The sequence below is a fragment of the Trichoplusia ni genome, chromosome 8 (assembly GCF_003590095.1).
Source record: "Trichoplusia ni isolate ovarian cell line Hi5 chromosome 8, tn1, whole genome shotgun sequence".
Taxonomy (NCBI): Eukaryota; Metazoa; Arthropoda; class Insecta; order Lepidoptera; family Noctuidae; genus Trichoplusia; species Trichoplusia ni.
In genome coordinates this window covers 13,797,447-13,814,616 of record NC_039485.1, presented here as the reverse complement: position 1 = coordinate 13,814,616, position 17,170 = coordinate 13,797,447, and the positions used below count along the sequence as shown (strand labels likewise).

Here is a 17,170-nt window from a genome sequence, read left to right as displayed (position 1 = left end):
CTGTATAGTCAGTATAGTCACTGATTTCGCTCTGAGTCTAGTTATTAAAAATAAATGGCATGTCTCTGATGGACAATGATTGATTTAATGGGCCATATAAACTATATAAAGCCTATAACCTGTCTTAATATTACTTAAAAATAACTTAAGTAGGTACATTGAGCGCAGTTTAAAATAAAGTCTTTTTTTCCTTCACTTAGGAATTTAATCTTTGTTTCGCGGGTGATTTGATAAACATTCAAGTCACACGCACAATAGATCACAAAAAAGCTTGTCGTACGCGGGGATCGAACTCGCGGCACGTCGCGCACATTGGGTTTGGCGTGGTGACCTCAACCACTCGGCTATCCGCGCTGTCAGTGAACGTTAAAAACCAGTTTAGTTGAACACCCGCAGTAGTAGTTAATTTTTAAGTATGTGAAAGTTCATCGATTATAGAGGTAATCATACTTCATTAGCAGAATTACTTTATGCATTTAAATTAATTCTATGTCTAGTTAGGTCGTGACTATTAATGAGAAGACTAGCCAGGCTACCTCGTGATACTGAAATTATATTATTGTAATCACGAGAAAGCAGCGCTTTCTAGTTATAATCAATAGCAAATCATACCTTTTGTGTCATAAAATACCAATAATATACTGAGGAACTTAAAAGTAATTCTTATAGGGGGTAATTAGATAACATTGTTTTATCACGTATCGTGAATTTTTTGTACTATTTAATACTTGTGAAGTTTATAAAATGTGTATCTATAATGCGTTATGAATGGGATGATTTTACTTAATACGATCAATCACGATAAAATCTAATCTCGTGTATTTGCGATGCAATATTCAAGATTAAGGCCAAGTTTCTCAAATATAAAAATTATTAAGTAAACGAAAATGTTTGCTTTGCGATTTCACATTCAAACCAACCGGTTTGACACTTAAACTTTTGTTTACAAAACACGAATATTATTGGTGAATTCGAGTTTATTTCAACAACAAAATATGTTTGTATAAAGTATTTAGGTAAGCGAACTGAACACTTATTCTATTCCTTACGAAGTTCCTATACTACTATCTGATTATTTTATGAAATAAAATGAGTTAAGGCACAGCTACTTTTTTCAAATCAGCGCTAGTATACTTTAAGTGATACTCAGGTATTTTAATTCAGTCAATTTTATCTTATCGTGTGGATAAAATCGCGTAGTAACGCTTAATATTATTAAAGCGTGGCAGCCGAGCATCGATCATTAGTAACGGTGCGCGGTGTCACGGACCAACCGATATTGTACTACATGCGATAAAATAATACTAGTCTAGTACTTTGGAACATAAAAAAAGTTAAGCCTGCAGTAATAGGCGCTCGTATTATTTCAACAACATAAAAAGGGTAAAACAAGTGTTGCTTTCATACCAGTAAAGAAAATACTCGATAACGTGATAGTGTGTTGCGGTTAAAGACTGCTCAGGGCAAAATAAAGTTGAAATATTTTTATTAGCAGAAGCAGGGCCTCAATAATGGAATAATCCCACAATGCTTAGTTTATAGAGAAAACTTAAAGCCAGACGTCTCAGTTTGTTTGCTGCTTCTTGTACCATAATAATTACTAAGTTTTCCAATTTACGCCGGATGATGTACTACAGAAAAAAAAACAGATAGACTGTTATTGCTCGTATATTAACTCTTTACTACCTAAAATTTGAAAAAAGATTTGGTCTGACGTTTCAGCAAATTATGAAACACTTTTATTTATCTAATAAAACCAGTTCTCTGCATCTGTTAATTAATTTCGAATTTCTCCGTCGGTCAAGTCAATAAGAGGCAGTTAACTCAAAACTTTTCTTTTTATTAGGGTTTTAAAATTGGTGGCTGCATATTAATATGCGTTCGTGGTTTTATTTGCAATGCAAATGGATATCGTGATTCAACAAAATATGCAAAATAAAGTATCTTTGAGATGTAAACAAATCAATGCGTTAGGAAGAATCGTTCTTAGCCAATTCGCTGTGACATCAACCTTGTAATAATTCAATATTTCAATGTTGAATTCTTTGATAAATCAAGGTGAATATTTTTAAACGTTGTTTGTTGATCTGATGAGATACGAAAACACCTTAAATTAACACAATTATGTATTAATTAGGTTATATAATAAATACACGATTTAATTAAGATACATTTTCGTATTGATTTCAATTCATATAATTATTTGATAAGTCATCATCATCACTCCGCCATATCTACATTCATCAAAGCTGACGCGTAGTCTGAATACTCGCAGTTGTTACGATTTGTTTCAATCAAATTGTCATTGTTTCGATGCAGTATAAAGAATAGCCGGATGTTAAACAGAAAATAAATTGCATTTCTTTTTTTTTGCTCTATTTTTTCATATAATACTACGACTGACATCTTATCTTCAGTCAAAATATAATTTCGTAAAGATATGTTAGCGATTCAAAACTGTATTGTGATTTGTAGGATCCGGTTCATCGATACAAATTAATAACAGATACACTAATTGATTTGAACTTTAAGATGAATTTGAGCTGGCAATTAGTTAACAATTTGTATAAGAACACAATGCGCGTATAATAACTTCCTTCCTTAGATAATAATCATTGATGGTACATTATATTTTATGCTCATTGGTTTTCAGTTTAAAGATCAAACATAACGACTGCTTTGATAATATAATTAAAGGAGTTAGGTAAGCATCCAATTTGTTGACTGTGCCGTTATTGCCAATTATGTATAGTTTCATTTCGGTAGCAATACCTATGCTATGGTTGATAGAAGCTACCTTTCCCCTAATTTATCAGTATGTGCAACACGCAACTGTTATAAATCTGGCTTAGAAATATCGATGGTATAACTTATACTTACCACCTACCTATAGTCGATTTTTTATTTGAGTTTGTGATATAGTGTATTTATTTTGGAGTATTTCATAGGATTTTTCTGCTTCGTACCTAAATAGTGAAGTGCTACCAATGTTGAAGGAAAGGTGAAATTTTCGTTAAGAACGGTTAGGTACAGAATTTGCAGAAAAAAGCATGTTTTTAATACTCTATTATGCCAGACATATGAAGAAATCTTGATGAAATAACAGCACTTGTTGATCAATTGATACAATAGCGTATCTATGTCAGTCATCCGATGTATGGACCGTGTGATTGACCATTTACAAGCATTAGGTGGACAATGGCAGCCATTGAGCCGCGCTTCCTGTGGCACGTGCTCTGCTAATTATACCGTATCGGTATACACAATACTCAAATGTTATTCGAATTATAGAACACAACACTATGAGTAAAATCACTACACTTATCTAATTACAATGGTTCCGACATATTCGCGGCAATGATTGAACGAAATCATTTTTTATTTATGAGGAAATGTTATTGAGAAAGCGTGAGCACTCGAACGGGTAGAATAGAATACCAAACTCTTTAAGATTATTATTTTTAAATTTCACCTTCCATCTTTAGATGCGCGAAAATTCTCAAGTTTTTATATCTCTTAGAAAGTCGAAAGAAATAAACTTTTGCACGAGGAAATCAGCACAGAAAATAGTCACAAACAAGAGTTTGGTGCTACTAAAATCAAGAAAGTCGAATAGTAAAAAGTTTAACAGTTTAATTTGTGAATAAATCCCTTTGTGTAAAATCCAACCAAAACGAATTCGGCGACACAGACTAACGCGACGATTTCTATTTCAGCAACAACGAAAACGGGATCAAATGTCAAAGATTTCTAAGTTACCAGCTTTCGAAATAAAATGACCCTAATGTCGTTTTAATAGGGATTTTTGTAGAATATGCACGGTGATAGGCGAGGTAACCACCTGGCACGAATTGTGAGTATACATCGCTAAACGTATAGAAACATAAACCACGAAATCTTGGTAAGAAAGAAGTTATTATTCTTCTAAACTGAAGGTTCGAAGGGTCTGATCCCCGCCTAAGACAAATATTTGTTTGCTGAACGAATGCTCAATCGAAGTCTGGATGTCTTGTATATTTGACTAGAACGTTTTAAAACCCTGCGACCCAAGGAACAAATTCCTTTTTTCCTACACTCTTGTAACAAACATTAGACCATCAAAATATGACAATTATGTAACACTGAATTAGGAATTCAATACAAGAAATGGAATTAATTTTGACCTCGAATCAAGGTATGGCTTTGACCATCGTTCAGGGACGAGAGCGATTAGTGTAACTTTTATTTTTTTGCGCACTAAAAAGGTTTCTTAATTAGGTGTCTGTATATTCATCTTCACGTGACGGCCTTGGGTGTCTGCAATGTCACGAGCGAGGCTAATCCTTACTACCTTGAACAGTTACACGTGGAAACCATAACAGTTGAATTTAACCAGTGAATGCTTAATATTGACAACTTACATACAAATTTTCGTGATACATTCGCAGTATAATACTATATTTACGGCATAAATTTGGTGTTCCTAAGTGACTGCTATATATTTCACTATTTACAAATCGGCCATTGTAAATAGCGGAATTGGGGCCCACGTTGTTATATCCTAAATAGTTATCAAGAAATAAGGCTGATAGAATAGCTCAAACTTAAAGTGACGTGACCTTTTCATTTCCATATATAAGAGCAATTTCTACTATTGTTAACGCTTATATAAAGGTCGCTTGTCTACAAAGGTTAACCTACCTAGTAATAATATAAAATGTATGTTTTTGGGTATGTTTAGCTTCATAATTATGTAGAATCAGCAGATCCGCTATCAGATTGCTCTTAGACTGGTTTAGGCTGTTCTATGTCAGGCGATCTTTAATCCATCGTGTATGTGAATGAACTCACGTGACACATAATTCAGTGAATTAAAAATGTCACGTTAATGTGTGTTTACCTCTACATGCGCCGTATTAAAAAAATGAATAAAAACTTGATATATATATATTGTTACAATATTTAATTTAAAAAATCAAATTAATTATTACCTTATTCATAACGGCTGTCTTCGAATTTATTCATAATGGACATCATACTTATATTCAAAATAGTCTCATTGCGTTGATTTATTATCTCTGAATGTTTAAGTTAAGACAAGCCATAGAGCAATACGATCTGTCTTGAAAATTCAGATGAGTAAAAAGAATCAATTAACTTAATTGAAAACCTGTTCATCAACCGGTTTGAGAACAGGTTGTAGTTTTCTTTCACTTTTGGAAGTGCATATCGAGTTTGAACTTAGTTAAAGGTTGTGGGAATATTATTACATATTTAAAAATAAATATATAACGTCATTTTTAATTGTATGGCCATCTTTGGTCAGATCGTGTTGCTCTATCGATGTCATGGGCGTCTGTGTAGTATTCAAATCTTAGATCGTTAGAGGAAATATGATTAAAATTAATACTAGAAGTTTATTGAAAAAAAAGTCTTAATCCATTACATCTAATATATAAAATTCCCGTGTCACGATGTTAGTTACCGTACTCCTTCGAAACGGTTCGACCGATTTTTATGAAATTTTGTATACATATTGGGTAGGTCTGAGAATAGAACAACATCTATTTTTCATACCCCTAAGTGTTGAGAGTTGCTCACACAAAAAAATGTATTTGATTTTTTGGACGATTATCTTTGTTTTTATTTTTCTTTATAATGTGGCATTAAAAATACATACAACTCGAAATAAAATAATAGGCAAAACAACGTTTGCTGGGTCAGCTAGTTTAATTTATAAAAATCTCGAAAAAAATACGTAACAAATTCAAAATGAACTTGTTACTTATGAAATTATATGACCACGATAATATATGCTCCATAATCCATATCTATAAGCTATAAATTCAATTTTTTTTTACTTATTTATTCCGCTTAAAATTAAAATCATTTTATTTCAAGTAGGCCGTTTTGCAGGCACTTACAAAATTTTACAGTAATGAACCGCCAAGAAACTTCATAAGTTACTCATTAAAATAAAATGTAGGGACATTACATAACACATATTATTTTCCGAATCGGTACATTTCAAATTAGACTTATATTTTGGAGTGAGTCAATAGTTGTTTATCCACATTACCCAATATGCTTTAAAAGGTAAGAAGTGATATTTTTAGATGACTTGTACAAATGTGCCATAATTATAGTACCTATTAAATAAAAATATAAACACATGACAATCGGAGTGACGAGAGTGTTACACATGAGTCATTAGTGGTTATAGTACAGAGATCTCGTATCCCCTTGTACGTATTTAATTATAGTTCAATAATAAATGTTTATTGTACTTAAGACTTATCTTACTAAGCTGCTAACACCATAAATGTATAAACTAATTGAAGTTTAAAGAAAGTGAAATGACTTTTCGTAATTTATTGTTCCATAAATGTTTGAGTACCGTCTTCCTTTTACAGATAATAATTCAAACCGTTGAAACGTTTTTACGTGGCACGTTTGTTTTATGTAATACTAGCTGTTGCCCACGACTTCGTCCGCGTGGTTACAAGAAATTGCGACTATAACTTGAGATTTAAACTATCCTATCTCTCAAGTTGGATCGAACTGCACATGGTGTGCGATTTTTTTTATAATCGGTTAAGTGGTTTAGGAGTCCATTGAGGACAAACATTGTGACACGAGATTTATATATATTAAGATTTTATGAATAAAGAGAGTTGATATAAAAAACGTTTAAAACTAGTCATAATTTCCTTTGTCCACCCTACAATCAACTATAAAAACAGGTACATAATGTACTCATATTTAAACGAGTACTATCTACTTAATTATTCTAAAAAACTTGTGAACACGTCAATAGCATTTTCTTTCGATTTTTTTGATCAGAATCGATATACTGAGAAATATGGATACCAATCGGTTTCAAATAGTTATGTACCAATAATTATTTTGCTTTACAAGTACTTTACAGTGAAATAAATATTCCTTAATTAATTACTTTCAAAAACTTTCGATTTCAATTTATTTATAGTTTACAAAATACTCAAGTCGTCCATAAAAATTATATAAGCACACAATTAAGAATTCTATTTCTTTAGAGCATTTAGTTTTTATAGCTGATATTATAATTAAGTATTAAGTACCGTCTATGAATATTTTGTATAAAAAAAGTAGTTCTGCCTGTAAGTAATATATATAGAAATCAAATTGAATCTTAAGTTGTCTTGACAACACACAAATGTCAAGTCATATCATGCGCTTGCTGTATAAATAATAATTGCCATTTTAAAAACTCGTTTACCCATAAAAGATCTATTAAAAAAAGTAAATACCTATAAAATCTTTATCTAAAATGGCTTTACAAAAAATAGTTTTTTCTGCTTATTAAAGTCGTGGAAATATACACAACAATGTATTTAATAACATTATTTTTAATCACTTTTTGTTATGTTCGTATAAAGCAGACACAATGCAATTAAACTTTGTATTATGTTAAATTAAATATTATTCAAAGAGGTTTTGAATAACAATTATGATGTGAGAAAAATCCGTTTACTGATCAATGGTTAAGATGAGTTTTGGTCAGAGTTAAAATCTATAGTCAATTTGTTTAATCCAGATAATTAAACAAAGGGAAAAAATCCTGCTGTGTTTTTATACAAATGCATATTAAATACGACGGACAATTTTAGTGGTATTTTTAGCTAACTTACATCTTTTAAACCGACTTCCAAAAGGTGGAAGTTCTCAATGCAGCAGGTACTGTCGAGAAATATAAAATCTCTAGCCCGAATAAAAATCGAAAATGATCCCACGGGAATATAAAATCGGAATAAAAATGCTATCCTATGTGTTATCCTGGTTATAAACTGTCTGTGTAATAGTGTGTAACAAGTTTCGTCGAAATCCATGCAGTATTTTTTGCGGGACAGAAGAACAAACATACATACAGACAAACTTTCGAGTTTATAAAATTAAGTAAGATTGCTCACAATTACCAATACCCTTTTCTCGCACCATGATAGAAGGCAAATTAAAAGGTAAATGAACATTTTTCTCCCACGTCATGTTGTTTACGTGATATACGAATGAGAAATATGACTATGAAGTTTCACAGCAGTACTTGATAGCGATCATTACGTTTCGAAGCGTCACAGTAACCCATTTTGTTAAAACGAATTTAATGACTCACAAATGTAGATGCGCAGCTGCCGCATTCAAACCTTTTTATATCCAAAACGTTCCAATTTATCTAGACATCTTTTTGTCCTTAACATTTTTAAACACCCGAAGCAATATAACAGTGTTTAAAGTGCTATAGAATTCAAACGGAACCCTATTATTACTACTGGCTTTTTGTCCGTCTATCTGTGACATCACAACTAACGTACGGATTATTTCATAGACTAGTCAAAAGTGCAGACGGAGACAGAGATGGAAGTTAGTATTATTATTTAATACTGTTTTTACATGCGGTACCCGTCTATACATATATCTGACCACGACAAGGCAGTTCTCCTCTATTATAATACAATTATAATAATAATAGAGTTAAACATACGCCTAGCTTGATGGATAGAATTCGTTAGTCCACTTCAACGTGAGAGGCAAACAATGACAAACGTTCCTCGCCAGTCTGTGCCTGTACTTGTACGTTTTGCCTCAATGACAGTTCCCAACGCTCAATTGTTGTCTCGTTATTGTTCTGTGGCTGAAGTATTCAGTGCATGTATACCACTCAACCATACACAGTAGGTAAGTTATAACTGAATCTAGAGTGAACAAGTGTGAATTAACACACGCTTTTTATCGAAGCGTGTTCAGCACTTGTTTCGAAGCAATCGTTATACTTATGTTAACTATAGAGTACGTATATTTAGTTTAACAAACTGTACTTAAAAGGTCTTCTCACGGTTGTAGGAAAACTTCTTTTTAGAGTTTGAAAAGGGAAAATAAAACCTTTTAGTGTGACTCCGCTGTCCGTCATCGGGCGGTTCCTCAACAACCATGAAACTCGTAGCTAGACAGTTAAAATTTTCACAAATAATGTATTTCTGCTGTTGCTATGACAACAATAAACAAAAGCAAATATTGAGGTTAAACAAGGCAATTGATGCGGTCCTTAATTTGACCAATGAGTGTCCAATTTTTACAGTTTCTTTTTCGCAGCGTTTATATACGGAGCCATCTATGTCGCTAGTCCAACTCGCACTAGACTATATTTTGCAGACAGTTTAAATACTAAAAAAACAAGACAAAAATATAAGTTTTATAATGTATTTTTAATAGCTAAACAACGTTTAAGTAAAATAGTTTTATGCGCTTTGTTATGTATTACATCATCATGAAAAATAACTGTTCAAATAGTTTTAATACACATTGCAGTTTAAAAAGATTCTTCGTTTGATTTTAGAAAGGAAATGTATCGAAAATTCGTTTCAAATCGTTTCCTCATAGATATCGCAACCGCCATGATTGCTTCTGGGTGCTAATAATGCGGCTGTGATTATACGGAGATGTAAAATGGACCTTAATACCTCAGGAACCTCATTTGCTTTAAGCATTGCTGACATACGAGAGCGGCCGTCGTGGTTTTGTAACCACATAACATTTCATACGGGATGGGGTCTTGTATATCATACCGTAAAACATTATATTGGCTCCTCCTTCAAGTATTAACAAAAATATTTTCCAATCTGTAGAAAGTATCAATTTTCTCAATTACCGTCTTGTCTTTTTACATAAATTAAACGCAAATGTTTTTCTATAACGTGGAAACTTTTTTGTGAATAATTTAATCTGTATAGCTTCATTTCATGTATTGTGCGCGTTTGTTTCCCAAAAATAAATAAAATACAAATCAAACTATAGTTATAATTTATATTTTATAATATATTTATGGACGAATTTTCCTAATAGAGGCGAGAAAGAGAGTCTCCAATCATAACGCATAGAGAAAGCATAAAGCTTTTTAGACAAATTTAAGTAGATATCAAGACAGGCAAAATTTGAAAAATCATTTAATTATGCAAGAATAACATGACGTAAATTAAGCAAAGTGTGTTAGGATTACGATTAACAAAGACATCTTAAAATTATGCATTTGGCATTACTACACATGTTGATTAGGCGTTATCTAATGTTATATAATTTAAGTTACCTATTAACCCCGTGTCGGTTGTAAAAAAGGACTATTTTAATAATAATTTCAAACTATTTTTAACTTTCAGTTCTTTTATGTAAGAAACATTTTTTTTTATTTATCGGCATACTGGTATTGCAACGATAACATTACGTAATACTAAATGAGGCAGTACAAATATAAAACTATTTTTCCTGCTCTTAATACTTAAGAACGTACAATTTTCATGAACAAAAATAGTAAACAAGAAACTGTTTGTCACAATAACCTATTTAAGTGAAACGAATTTAATGACTTGCTAATGAAGATTGGAAACGGCCACGCTCATGCTAAATATGAGAACGTGTGACTGCGTAATTTGTTTCTCAAAACAAACTTGCTTAAAAAAATAAGCAGTTCCTTATACGCAAACTCAAAATTTCAACCTACTCATTATTAATTGAGATGATCGGCCAAAATCTTGACAGGTCAAAAATGCCTGTCTGCTTCATACGGATGGAGCTTCAGACGTGTAATTTAAATGATAATGCACAATAGTGTAATATTCAAAACGCGTTGAGAATGAAACTAGTATTGCCGTATTGGTCTATAATATCTCCTCTTCAGTTTTTCTATCCGTTACACAACCATAAAATATCATGTAGGACCGTTACGCGATCGTAAAATGTAACGTTCTATTCACGGGTGATTTGAGTTTCTACTACATATTAAGTTTACAAGTAATATGGGAGAGAAAACAAAAAAATATTACGTCTGTTATTTTGACGTGATAGATGACTGGCTCTTACTGGGTCGATGTGGAGATACCATCACTATGCGAGTGCAATGTTTAAATTCCATTACGACAATATACGGCTTCGGTTAGTTGCAACACCGTGTGTGAGCCGTATATCGCTGGAATCTGCGCAAATGTCATGAGCCGGAACATATTGAATGCCATTTTTATAATCCAAGTAAAAATAAAAATTATCTACATATGAATCAAAACAATTGCCTTCAAAAATGCCCGCATTTTGCGGTAAACTTGTGCGTAATAGAAATATAATCTGATTCGCATTGTGTAATTTAAGATGATATCTAGTCCATCACAATTGAGTTGAATCAGGATTCGCATTAAACTGTCCATAACAATAGGGGAACTAGTCATTTCCATAAATTAGAAACCATGGCTGCCGTGGTCAACATGACCATTACAATGCTTGTAAATCTTCGGCAATCAATTTCAATCGTCCAATAACGGTGATGGCCTAAACTGTTAATTCCCTCCATAATTGTTTGATTCGCTGTATCAGTAATTTGACACCTACGTGCTTGGGTATGAGCGCTTACCACATGCCGCTGTCCCTACAGAGCTGTGGAATGGAGGATATTATGACAATATGACGTAACGATGTGACAATATGCTGAAGTGAAATTGTAGTTTGCATAATGTCCTGTGGAGTGTTTTATCAGATTGTGACCTTTTTTGTTAGTTTTCAGCTTCGCTCTCCTAAAAACGGGTACAAAAGTTAAACAATGCAATTGTTTAAAGTCAAATTTTTAAGTGGAAAACAATCTGATTACTTAGCGGCTCATCATCTCTGTATTTGCGAATGCTTATTAATAGAAGTTACAGAATTCACTGCCGTCTGAGTTTTTAGTGCAATCTGATGCCAGTCTGTAGGTAGCACAACGGTAAAGACAAAAATATTTGTTATTGCAAAACACCAGTGAAAGAAAGCAAGAATCATCGATTTTTAATTCGTATTGGTCACACGGAAAACTGTACAATGACCTTAATTTAAACAAAAGTCTGTGCCTGTCGAGTCTCGTGTAGCATCGGTTCTGTTAAAATAAAGACTTACTCTGTTCGGTATTTAAGAACATTTACATTTACTGAATACAATTTAGATCATCCTGTGAATACAAACATAAGCGTTATTAACGTATTTGGAAGTCGGCTATAAGTCTCGAATAATTTTACCTTTGAGGAGAATGGCAACGTGTAACTCAGGTATGGCGTGAATTGTTCCGCGCAAAACATGGGTTTCGACACTGAACGAATTGAACTGTTGCTTTAATCTCTGAGGCCGCAGTGAAATCTGTCGATAACCGGGTCGATATCATGCAATTGTAAGCGCATCACTAAGACCGTTCTGATTGACAACCGCCGTGACGTATCGACGGCGTCACACTTTCCGACCGCGACCAATACTCGAATTAATAACTTGACTATACCGAGTGAAATATCAAGCAAATTGAAATGTTTCCCATTGAGTGCGAACACGTACCGAGTGACTGCCGATGTCGCCATTTCACAATTAGATCCGGAAGAATCTCACCTGCGTTTTACCACGAGCCGGCACTAATGCTCGCCGCTGCATTGTTCAACAAATTGACAAAAAATGCTTAAATAAAAAGCTTTTCCCTCGTGAATAACAGTACTGTAATTGCTTTGAACCTACTTGGCTGACGCGGGTACCTACCTAAATGTTATCAGACAAAACCGGATTCCAAAATATTACACACAAATACACCTGGCAACTAAGCTCTACAAATATTCGAGTCTACTTACCATACATAATTGCATAGTGATAATTCTTAGGCATTGTGAACAAATGAAATGCTCTCGTTGCGTTTCCGGCACAAATGCATCAGTTGATCGAACAATACCGTAGTTGTTTTATATGAAATCATGCGAAAACGGCACAATGATTTATTATACAAAACACTCCCACGTATGGTAACGCGAACACATTATAATGGTAAAAAGTGGGATGAGCATTCAATTGTATCGGTTTGTTCGAGTTTAGTGATCTCTTGAACGCGATGTACGAAGAAGAATCTAGTCACTGCTAGGGTTGTATTGAGAACAAAATAAACAATTAGTATCGACATTACAAATAGCATTTGCGAAATTCTTTTGTTTTGCGTAAGTTGTTTTAAATATTGACGTCTCTCGTAATTTAGTCTCGGCAGCAGGGCGTGACGTTTTGTTTTTATAGAACCAAATCTTCATTTAGCAAAACTGTACAAGGAATCGCGTAGTAACGGAATGGGATTTTAAAACTAGATTTGTCATGTCATTGGCCACGATTATTGTTGCTATGTGAAAGAATGTTGATCGGCAACCCTATCTCCTGCTACACTTCGATGCGGCTCTTATAACGGCAATTATTTGTTTACGCAACTCAAACGTGCTAACGTCGAACACTCTGTAAATTATACTTATCTCTTGGTATCACTCAAGGTCGTTTATGTGTGGAAACTTCTCCATACACACTTATATTAATAGCTGTATATGTAATTGTGATTGGAGTGAAATGATTGGGTGTATTTTACTTTTTATACCTACGTCCATTATGCCAATTATCTTCGGCAGGTATATTGCAATCGCCAATAAGTCTCATTATATTATATAACAGAGGTATTTTTCTTTTTTACTGATAATGGCATATTGTGTCATGTGTTTCGATGCCTGACAAATTGATGTGACCAAACTTCCATACACTGAATGACACTTTTCAGTTATTTATTTGCTACTCCTACTACTACGCGTTTTTAAGGTGTACTTAAAAACAGACACAAACGAATTAATCGGATGTTTGTCTCACATACACTCAAATGTCTAAACCAATTTTAATGGAAATTGGTATGGTGGTAGCTGACATGCTGGATCAAGTCATAGACTACATTTTATGTGCCGATAACTCAGGATTAGCTAGTAGTTTTGTAGATATTATTATAATAATAGTGGTGAAGGCCCCCCTTCACCACCGGCAGCTTAGGCCCTGTTTCCGTTCCTGGTTGGTGACTATTCTTATATATTTTAATTTGGATATATCATAAAAGAAAAAAGGAATAAATAAATAAGCGTGAATTAACTAAGGTAAATGCATCTGTAAAATTACACGTTTGGTTATCGTCATGATCAGTCAAATTATATACTTAGGTTGAATATTAATATTTTTATAATAATTAGCGCTGTTATTGCTTATGCAAATGTGAAAGTGATGAATAGTCACGATTAGAGATTATTAAATAGCTACTGTAAGTTGTGGAAATATTTCTTTACTTATGTATATAAATTACAGGAAAACGTTAAATACACAAATTAGTCAGGGATGATCTAAACAGCTATTATTGACTCATTATTTGTGTGATAAATTGTATTTCAGAAATGCTTGTATCCGCTTTATCCTTGTTTAATTTTTTCTATATTCATTCATTTTGTATAACTAAAACTGCTATTAATGCCAGTAGTTTAGCCTGCAACTTATTACCAACGCTTTCAACGAAATAAATACATCATATTAGGACACCCTTGTAATGTTTCGTTTAGTCAACAAAATATGTATAAAAGAATACCATCTAAAGCCATATCTCAGTCGTAATTATGCAAATTTCCTAAATGATACCAATTATTATGTAATATGTTTACAATCTGCACTGAATGATAACAATTAACAGAATTAGCATAAAGTGCTAAACATGTTACTTATGCTAAATTCTTCAATTAGCTACGTAATTAGATCATCTCCGAACTAACAGTTTAATATTTTTGTTTTAGTCTTTGTTAATGATTTTTGGTTTCATTTATGTTTGCCCGCGGATTTTGAATATGGTAGTACAAATGTACGAGTCATACTGTTTTATACTCTTAATTTATAAATGGGTGTAGGTGTCTTTGTGCATGTGACTTGAATGTTTGTGAAATCCCTGCAACACAAGGATTAAATTCCTTAGTGGGAGTCAAGAAGAAAAAGAAAATGCTTAGACCTGCCCTGTGAGGTTTTCAAATTATTTATTTTGGGTTTTATTATTTTTTAGATTAATTAATTACGACTCCATACACAGAAAGTGCTAAAATACCGATTTAAAAGTTGTATTCTTGTATTTACGGAGACATTTTATTCATCAGTATTAAACTTCGCAATAAAGGTCAGTTTACTAAGTATAAATTTTAATGATTTAAGATCGGTTTTTTGTTTTACCTAAACCTATCAAATTGTAAACAATTTACATCACTTGAATACCAAACAATGACATTTTATAAATAACATTTTTATTTGTAACTTTGCACTTTATTTATGTATGTCTGCGTAAAAGTACATTTGTGAACACAATAGAACGGCTCGTGTTGGCTCGTATAAATGTTCAAGGTAAACACTAAAACTTTTGAATCGATTGTAAAATCGAATCGCAATCAAAGCCGTTGTGTCAACTTTCACACTGCAGAAACTGCATTTTGTTAATTTTACGAATAATATTAAAAGCTTTATAAATAAAACGATTTATGGGTCGTTATGAACTTAAGAACAATTTGCGAATAAGAAAATAAACTGTCTATTAAGATAGTTTGGGATAATACGCTAAAAAGTATTACGAAAAAGCTAGGTCGTAACGCTAGTCAATTTTTAATGAAAATTGTTGATCTTTAAGTAAACATAACAAAAAAAATACAAAAAAAACTCTTGATAAAATCGTTTCATAAAACTCGACTCTACAAATTACTTTTTATGATAGTTACGTCAAAATTTTAAAGTCGATAAACGGATTTTCTATACTTTTAGAGAGGCTTTCAATGTTTTATGTCTACATATGCTTGAACAAATTTTGTGAGAAAAAACATGAAACGTGTGAAATAAATAATCGAAACAAAGATTCTCAAAATATATGCAACAAACAGGTACCTAATATATGAATAATATTTTCATATTTAGAGCTGTTTCAAATTCACTTTCCTTATAAACATGCAGATTATTTCGTCACTAACAGACAGACTTGATTACAGCAATTTAGCTAATTGCAATTCAGATTAAGATTTTTTTTATCGCATTTATCGAAAAAAGCTATTAACAAATGAAAAATGAATCATGCCTTCAACCAGTAGGCGTCATGTCATAGTCGTAGTTTTCCTATCGGAAGGTACTTAAAAATAAAATGTAACAAAACAAATAAACTATTATAAGTACTTACCCGCAAGTAAAAATATCGCTCCAATGTTTCCGTGAATATCCTTTTGTGTATATTTATTGGTCCGTGCAATAGTATCAGTAACACATTCACTTTCGGAATTATTTATAACTTTATAGTATTATTGCCGATGTATTAAGTTGCCGGCATTTTCACAGAGAGAAACGCACAGCGAGCGCGCGGTACCGCGGACGGGCACATGTGAAATCAGCTGTGGCTTGGTCGCGAGCGAGGGACCGCCCCCCACCGCCCAGACCTGCCGCATTCTACAGATAAGCCTCAGATAAGATAATCCTATGTTTATTTACAGATTAACTTCGTGTCCGAAATTGCACATGACGTTCGTGAGAAACAATGACGTGACATTGCTAAAGATTTTGATAATAGCTATCATATTGATGTAAAATATCTGTGTTAAGTGCCTGAATCCATTTTGAATTGTAAACAGGTTTGAGTGAAGAGGTTTAATCGATTTGATAACGTTTAAGTAGGTGTAGTATCTATGCATAGTATTTATATTAAACAAATATGATAAGCTGGATTAATTAAATAATTACGAAATTAAAAAAAAATGTTTATATTTTGTTTATTATACATCCAAGAGTGCTATCCACGGAACATCTTAATTTCATCCCTAAAATCTTATATTTATAACCGATCACATTTCAGACTCGTTAAAACTATCGATTCCAACTTGTTCTCCAAAACAATAAAAACCTCTAATATTACGTATTTTTAATCTTTTTCAAAATCATATTAAAACTGTTCATGAAATTAATAATACGAATTATTATAAAGACCCAGTACATAAGAACGATGTTTCCGTGCTAACTTACAATTACTAATTATTGCTGTTGAGTCCACAGGGAAAATAAAATTATAGCCTAGAGTTTCTTAACACTTATTGTCACGAACTTTCCCTATTCGGAACATGCACACACACACACACACCTAGATATAGTAGCACACTAGTACTGGGCCCCGATTCTGCTATTTTACAATGGCCGATGAATCAATGGCAATTGGATTAAATTTGAAATTCTTTATATTCTCTTCAGCAGTTTTCCTACACAATAATTGAGAAGTATAAGTTTAAATAATTGGGTGTACCGTCCCATACTAAATTTACATTTATTG

General features: G+C 32.8%; 1 protein-coding gene across 2 annotated transcripts in view; it reads right to left on the bottom strand.

Moving 5' to 3' along the window:
• LOC113496398 (myosin-IIIb-like) overlaps positions 1-16,463 on the bottom strand; it is a 35,565-nt gene extending 19,102 nt beyond the window's left edge. Inside the window, exon 1 of one of the 2 annotated variants that reach the window (XM_026875587.1) lies at positions 16,037-16,463. The gene's annotated coding sequence lies outside the window, so the exon portion shown is untranslated. The remainder of the gene's footprint in view (positions 1-16,036) is intronic. The other variant, XM_026875586.1, reaches the window with a different exon arrangement.
• Between the last annotated feature and the right edge of the window lie 707 nt (positions 16,464-17,170).